We start from the raw sequence: 8,663 nt of genomic DNA on the forward strand, positions 1-8,663 counted from the left end.
ATCTCTCTAATGAATAAAGATAAATTCTACCACATAATTTGCAGAGCAGTTGGCAGCGTCTCTTGGCGTGACATATGGATAATATTGTTGCTTTTTTATACAATAGAAAAATCTGGACCTTTTTAATATTTCAATACCTTCAATTTATTTAACATTTTTTCGGATCAGTAAAGAATAGTTTCGTTTATAAAATATCGTTTGATCACATATCGAAGTATTAATCCAATAAGAATTTAGAGAAAGGATTTCCATCTCGGCCCGAGGGTCAGGATACTACGAACCATTTTCACAAGTGTTCACTCCACAACAAATAAAGTCCAGTTACAACCTCCAAGATGCGTATGTGAGAGAAAGAAAGGCAAGAATTTGCTTTAGAGGAGAATTGTTAATAATTGTCGTTTTTTATTTTTTTCACTAAATTAACAAAATAGCTATAAATTTATGTTACAAACATACACCTTCCGTAAAAAGATTGCTAAGATTCTATTACAGCAGTTAAGGTCCATGGAAAGACGGGGGGGGGAAAAATTAGCCTTTGTGCAGGAAATATGAAAGAGGCCTTATTAGTGGGGCCCTATTGGATACAATCGATTAAAGAACGGCCCTGCTTAATTATAGGCCATAAACTCAAGAATGTGTTTGATATTGTCAATATTAAGCTCCATTTTTATTTACTTTATTGTCGTAATTAAAAGAAAGGAATAATATAAAGATAGATTAAAATGACACCTAAAATATTATTATACTACGATATTTCGAAGTGAAGGTTCGAATCACCTTTGTATTTACGTCTTGTATAATTTCTGTGATAAATTTGAAAAGAGAATATAAGTAGTCTATAGAAAATATAAGAATCTCTTTGATCTGCTGTCAATGACATTTTTTCCTCATCTGTCTTCTCCTTGTAGATAATAAGTGGTCAAGATCAATTATATGTTGTCGTTTATACATAAGATTAATGGATTAAGGATTGAAAGGCATAATGTGATTTGACTGAACAAGATTAAATCACAATTCTTCAAAATTTGTTATTGTAGGGTGTCTCATTTCCGAAAACTAAAATGAACTACACTTCGGACTATACCGTGGTTTTTTCTGTGATTTTTCCTGATAGGTTTTCCTATATCCTTCTAATGACGGTGTCTGAAACGGTCATAAAAATAGTTTTTGATGCGAATTAAATTGGATTTTTTATTTCTTAAGACTTGAATTCGAATTGGAAGAATTTACTAACTTTTGATAAAAATGATCTGTCATGAATCCCATTATGGGTTTGAAGGGATACATATATTCCAGCTTAATTTCGTCAAATGTCTAAAACCAAGTTCATTACATTTTCAGAGAACAAATGTAGATTATTCAAAGAACAGTAGTTGATTAGAAAAGATATATAAAAATTTATAGATCAAATGAGATCCATGTTACACATTCAAGGTTAATGTAACAATACTGGCGCATATCCGACGGCTGAACATAAATGCTAAATAGAGGATCAGTCAATAAATGTTAATGTTTTATTTTAAGAGGAGTCAGAGCATAAGTAAGCAGATACTCTATGTATGTCATGGCTAGAGCCCAAGAAGGAACATGAGCTCCAATTTCAGCGAAAACTATTTAATATATTAAAACTGCCTTCCCCACTGATATACACTGTTTTTCTTCTCATTGAAAACACATTTACATTACAAGGATGATTATCGTAAGACTTATACGATGAAAATGATATCAAAATAGCGATGTACTAGCCGCTTTCGGCGACCAGCTACTCTGTCCATCATATAGTATTTAGTATTAATTTAATTACGTCAATTAATTATAAAAAGTTTGGAATGAATTTAATTTTTGTTAAATTAATGCATGAATTGCAACAAAACAACAAGAAGTAAATTAGAAAACGCAAAAGAAAATATCTCACTGGAAATGCATGAATTAACTACTAACTTTTTATGTATTTATAAGAATTTATTACATCTAATGAAGTAAGAAAGCAAATATGTTTCTTCACTTATTTAAAAGGTATTAGAAGAAAGATCCGATTCTCTTAAATGCATAAGATTCAATCGAAGTTTTTTTTTTTCCCTTATTTTTATCCTATATAGTTGCAAATTATCATGAGAATTACTATTTTTTATCATCTTATGAGAATTACCTTTTAAACAAACTATAATATATTAATAATTAACATAACCTCCGAAAAGAATGATCTTCCATTTGATGAAAAGATGATTTAAAAATTGAGCTAAGAAGAGAATATATTAAAGCTAAATGAAAAGCAAATTTTTAAATCCGCTTTTCATTCAATGCTGAAAAAAACCTTAAAAAGCTGATAAAATAATAAAAATTAACTGTATTTTATTAGGAAGAAAAAAAAAAGAATGTTTTAGTTGTATTCAATAACTAATTTTTAGAAAATTTTGAAATTGGTGACAATACATCAGCAGAATTTAAATTTACATAGTTAAAATAGTAATGATCTGTATACAAATTTCTATGTAAAATTTCCAAAATAAACATACTATCTAAAATAAATAGATAGTAAATAATAATATAATAATAATAAATAAATATAATAATAATAATCTATATTATAAATAATAATATAATATAATATAGATTTTACTATCTAAAATAAATAGATAGTAAAAAAGTAATGTAAATAAATGAAATGAAGTAAATAAAAGAATAAGAAAAGGAAATAAAAATGAAAATAATAAAGTAGATTTAAGTCTCCATCCACAACCTCATAGGAAGCCAAAGTTTTAGATTTGATTGTTTACATTTTTCTCATCTTTAAAAAAATCCGTTAAATTAAAATAACAAAATATGCACTTAAAAATGTATTTAACATCACTGAAATGCACATACATAGTAATATAGTTTACTAAACCAATGACATATTTTTGAAAAATGCACTTAATAATATTTTGAAAAATATTAAGATTAAAAAAGAAAAAAATTGAATTAAAGATATTACTGAAAAGGTAATTTATCGAATTTTAAAATGGTGCGAAAATGTTTGTGTGTAGCCATATGTTTCAAAGATATTAAAGAAAATGTTCCCATTTTGGACAATTTTTTATTAAAACTTGTATTTAAATTTTGAAGCACCACTTCTTAATATCTGCTATCCAAGAAGTAATTAAATGCCAGCCAAAGTTGAAAGCTCTAAGTCCAATAATCTTTCACGAAAAACTAAATTTACTGATAGTATGCCAGCCTATAAACAATATTAAAATTATGAATAATCTTATCTCATATTTTCAAACAAAAGAAAATCGTTCAACTTTGATTAAACAATGAAAATGGTTTCCCTTTCATTACATGGACAGAAACATTGTTGAAAAGCAATATTTAAAAAAAATTTGAAATAAAGAAAGAAATTCATAACTAAATTATTTACCATTAAATATACCAATTTTACCATTAAATATATATATATTTTTAAGATGAAGTAAAATCTATTTTTGTTTGCAAACGTTTTTGGTAGTTATTGCAGAAAAAGGTCACATTTTTTCAAAGTAATTTTTCAAAAGTAACCAACTTTTAACTACTCTTGAATTCCATGTATTATTTATTTTACTGCTGTGTTTATTGTTCTACTGATGTATACATTTTTTGCTCCATTTATCGATAGTCAAGGATTTTGGATTATTGCAGTGATTCCAATTTAATCCTGCACAGCATATTTTCTTTCATTGTTAGTTCTTAATGTCTCCAAGGTTTATGAATATAAACAGTGCTGGAAGCAATTTAAAAATCAATTTAGAAATAAATGAATTTCTTTACCACAAAGCATCCATTTTTCCATTAAAAAAATATGCAGCTTTATTACAGTTTAATTTTTTTTTAATTCAAAAAAATGTTAATATAAATATGAGTTGCTACATAATGCAATGTTAAAAATAAACTTATCTCCCATCCCCCCCCCCCCTCTGCTATTTTTAATAGTCTGAATCTTTAAATATTTATAGCATTTAAACTGTCAAAAAGCTTCAAGCAAAAAATTTCAACTAATTAAAGTATCAGACATTTTGCTCTTATTTGATATATTTATTAAGTGCTTCATTTTTTAAAAAATTAAACTAAGCAAATAGATTATAAACATCAATAACTAAAAGTAAAAGAGCAAGGAGATATGACAAAATTCGAACAGAATTTTAAAATATGTGATGAACTTTTATTATCTATAATGGGGGGGTCAAGATCCCAGGGTTTATTCTACTATAATTATGCTGCATTTTAAATGACTATTAATATAAAATTATACAACTCAGCCTAGGAACAAAAAAAACTCATCTTCATAAATTAATGCATCGTTCCAAACACCAAGGAGTAAAATAAGTATGATTAATTGAACAATAAAATGATTGAATTTGTACAAAAAATTCTTCTTCAGATATTAAAATTACAATAGAATTATTACAAAAAAGAAAATTCATTAATGCCAAGAATGAAAAAATTAGATTCTGGAATATTTGAACCAGAAATGTACTAGACCTGTAAAAATCATTAATTTCCCAATTTTTTTTTAAAAAATCTATCTTTTGCTTTCTATTTGTATAGAAATAATACTTAATTTTTACTGAAATATTTATGACCAAACTTTGAAAAATGCTTAGCTTATTCATAATGAACAAACACAAATTTAACACTAGAAAAATCTGACATTTTCAGACATAACAACCAATATTACAAAATTAAACAAATGATGTACTGCAATAACTGTAAATTATTTAAATATAAGTTGAATAAATAAAAAATATACCATTTACATTTACAATTGCAATTAATGAAAGCTGTAATAAAGAAGAAAATTACAATATTAGTGCCAAGCACATAGATTTATGAGAATAATAACATATCAAAGAAAACAATGTTACATTTTCTATAAATACAAATTTAGAAGAAGCTATAGTGTAACTATTTAAAAAGACAATTTATGTTTTGTAATTTTATAACAAACATAACTTTCAGTTAATTCAATATTTTTGAAAGCTAAAACATTCATTATACTTTTAAGCATCAATATAAACAATGGTATCACATTTTTAAAAATTTCTATGGAGAAAATATTTATTGAAAATAGAAAAATTTAATTTCATAACAAATAACAAGAAGCAACCATTTCAAATACATGTAAAATATTAAGTTTATCAGCAAAATATATAATGTGAGAATATATATAAAAAGTTTTTCTAGCCCTTAATAAATTCCAGACATATTTCTAGCAACTTAGATACTAACTCAATGTACTTTTTTTTTTCATTGCAGATATTATCTATATACAGAAACAAGAAAAATATTTTTCTTATAAGAAATTTTACAATCCAAGTAGAGGAACTATGCAAATAAATATTGTGATAAATTTAAGCGTTTTAATTGTGCAACATACATATAAAAAATAGAATAAATAATTCAAAACTTTTTCAAGAAAAGATTCTAAGCAAGTTTTTTAGCATTAGGTAAATATATAATATTTTCTGTGAGGTTATGCTTTCTTTTTAAGGGAATTTGAAGTCCTTTAGATGGATGACCACATGTTAGTCATTTGCTACCTCTTGTCATTCCAACAGCTCTTCAGGCAATGGATGATCAGCCGTAACATCAGAGCACTCTTTCTGTATTAATATTATTTATTCTAACATCACAGTTTTTTTTGTTTTGTTTTTTAATTTTGAGATTCTCTATTACAGAACTTCTAGACAGATATCTACAATTCATGGACAACCTTTATTTAATGAAATATCCTATAATAATAACTATAAAAATTTAAAAATAAAAAAAAATATGATTTTGCTTTGAAAAATACATCTCATTATTGATTCCTAAATGTAGAAATTCCTTTATCTGGAATAACATACTTCTAGCAAAATTTCAAAGATTTTACCTTTTAATTTTTGTATTATGAATTTTTTAATTTATTTGGTAAGAATAAGATTTTTTAATTTATTTGGTAAGATTCTCAAGTTAATCAAGTGGCATTATCTTATACATGCAAAGTACAAAACTAAACATTCTTCTAATTTGTTAACAATATACGTTGCAGAAAAACTTTCAAATTTTAAAAGTTGTCGTCACTTAACAAATAACTTTTTAGAAGTAAAATATGTAACAAAATATTTGATTCTTCTGAATAAGGTTACATTTTTCCAAACCATCTGTAAATAATTTCATCAATTTTTCATGCAATTCTTCCTTTTGTGAATTTTGATCATTGTATGAATGAATGTTATAATCTGAAGAATGGCTTACTGTAATGTGAAGAAACTCGGAAGTTAAAGGAGGAATTCCTTCAAGAGATTCGCTGTTCCTATTAATTGTGAGAATTTTGCATGCATCCAATTGGAAAGGTTGGTAAAAATCAATTGATCTCTTCTCCAAGTACCAAATAAGTTATTTGATGTTTTTGTTTTGCTTCAACTGGAGAAAAGTTTACTAAAACATGAATAAAGATTTTTTTAAAAAATTCAAAAAGTGTTAGTGATTTTCCAAAGACATATGTAATCTACAAGTTAGAGAATATATAATAATAAAAATATGTTTTTAGACAATAACATTTATTCAATATAAAAGTCTGAATGTCATTATGTGTGTATCATTTTCTATATTTTTTTCAGCCATTTAAATAAAATCAGTATATCTCATAAAATAATTAAACATAACCCTTATGTTTATTCTATCCAAATTTTTAAATCATAGCCAATTACTGAAGCACTATGCACTTTATTGGTCTTATTTATTCTTACATTACAAACTGTAACATAAATGTTAATGAATACATATAAATCAGAAATATCTTAATTCAATATTAAGCACAGATATGAAATATATAAATTAAACACACCACTGATCTTATGAAGTGATTAAATAAATACTGCAAATCAATAAATTAATGTCCCACTTAGTTCTTAAATTTAGAATTTGCAACTTATTTCAATCATGCCAGCCTCATTTCAAGATCCCAGATAAAGAAGTTTCCACTTTTCATACCAATATTCAATTGTTCTTCGAAAAAGATTAATCCTACTACTTGTCAGATCACTTAGCTGGAAATCCGACTTCATCTGCAGAACTTCTTTGTAGTATTTGGCTGCTACCACAGGTCCCATGCCATCACCAAAATAATCTCCGAACAGTTCTCTTAAGCCTTTAGCACCTTAGAAGAAATCTTAAAGTTTCATCAAAGTTCATCAGACTGTGTTTATGAAATAGAATAGTATTCAATTTCAATAAATTTCACTCATGCCAGTAGCGGTAATTTGATTACATTGTCAGATTCTGGAAATTTATAGCGAGATATACCCGAAAGATAATAAACAATGAAACTCGAAAAGATAGTAAACAATGTCTCTAACTATTTTTATAATACAGACAAAATAACTTAAAATAATTCAGTATAAATAACTTAACCAACTGAATTAATTTAAAATATGAATTTAATAAACTTAATTTCTGCAAACTATAAATTTTTAATCATTAATTTCAACTTACTCTTACAAAATCATTTTCCTTTCTCATGCGTGTAGTATTTAGTTTTATTTCCACCATAACAAAGGCAAGGCATTCAGCATTTTTTGAAATTCATTTCTTATTTTTGGTAAATGGCACCTTACTGAATGAGCTATGTTGGCATACAAATTTTTTTCTGCAATAAAAAGCACTTTATTAGAGTCCACCATGAGGTGTAAAATATATCTTTCTTAAAATGTAAAGCAAAAATTAATTTTGAAACTCAACTTACCAGCAAACAAATATTTTTCCTGAAGGGTATGATTTTCTACTGTTCCACTTATTATTAGTTGAATTTCCAAATTGTTTCATCCATTCGCTGATATCATCCATGGATTTTAAGTTGCACCAAACGGAAACTATTTCATTGTTTTCGACAATTTCATTTTCGAAATTCAAAGGCTAATTCTCGGCTGTTATATTCATACGAACATGCTCAGGCAATTCCATTTAGTTCGAAAAATAATAAGTTAAAAGAAAAAAGATAAATAAATAAATAAATATATATAGAGAGAGAGAGATGACGCAAGCACAATCACACATTAGTTTTTCAGAAATTATGAAGTACAATCAGTATTAGCAATACGAACTGAAACTATTTCGAAGTTCGTTTTTATAATGACGTCACACTCCCTTGGCAGAGTGCGCGGCGGTACGAACCAATGATGTTGCTCGATTTTCTTGCATACATGAAATAGCGTTGGCAATAGGAAGGCTGGCCCTAATTGAAACATTTGAGTAATTATGCATCTCAAATTTCATATTAATAAATTTTATAGGAATAATAAAAATATTAATAATTAGTTTTTTTTTCTTTCTTTTGTAATCATAATTCTTTAAGGAACAGTATAATATCAATTGAAATTTCACATGTGAAAAGTATTCATTTTAAAAGCATTAATTTTCAAACCTAAGTTTAAAAAAATTTCATATTATTTAAAAACTCAAGCATTAATGCCACTCATGTGAACATAGAAAACAAAATGTGCTTTATTAATACAGTCATATATGAATGAAAAAAAATATTTGAAAAAATTAACTGTGCAAATAAATAATGTTTGTCTATAATAATCAAGGCTGTTTTGTTTAAAGATGTGTTTTGTTAATAAACCTTCAATGACCCAACATTTGATACTAGACTCTAGAGCCAGCAC

At 26.2% G+C, this 8,663-nt stretch overlaps 1 long non-coding RNA gene across 1 annotated transcript; it reads right to left on the reverse strand.

Annotated features, from left to right (window-relative positions):
- Positions 1 to 6,741: 6,741 nt before the first annotated feature.
- LOC129959021 (uncharacterized) lies at positions 6,742 to 8,071 on the reverse strand. The gene is made up of 3 exons (XR_008783381.1): positions 7,742 to 8,071; positions 7,492 to 7,645; positions 6,742 to 7,156 (listed from the first exon to the last, which is right to left on the reverse strand). It is a non-coding gene; the product is annotated as an uncharacterized LOC129959021 (long non-coding RNA).
- Positions 8,072 to 8,663: the final 592 nt, after the last annotated feature.

The sequence above is a fragment of the Argiope bruennichi genome, chromosome X1 (assembly GCF_947563725.1).
Source record: "Argiope bruennichi chromosome X1, qqArgBrue1.1, whole genome shotgun sequence".
Taxonomy (NCBI): domain Eukaryota; kingdom Metazoa; phylum Arthropoda; class Arachnida; order Araneae; family Araneidae; genus Argiope; species Argiope bruennichi.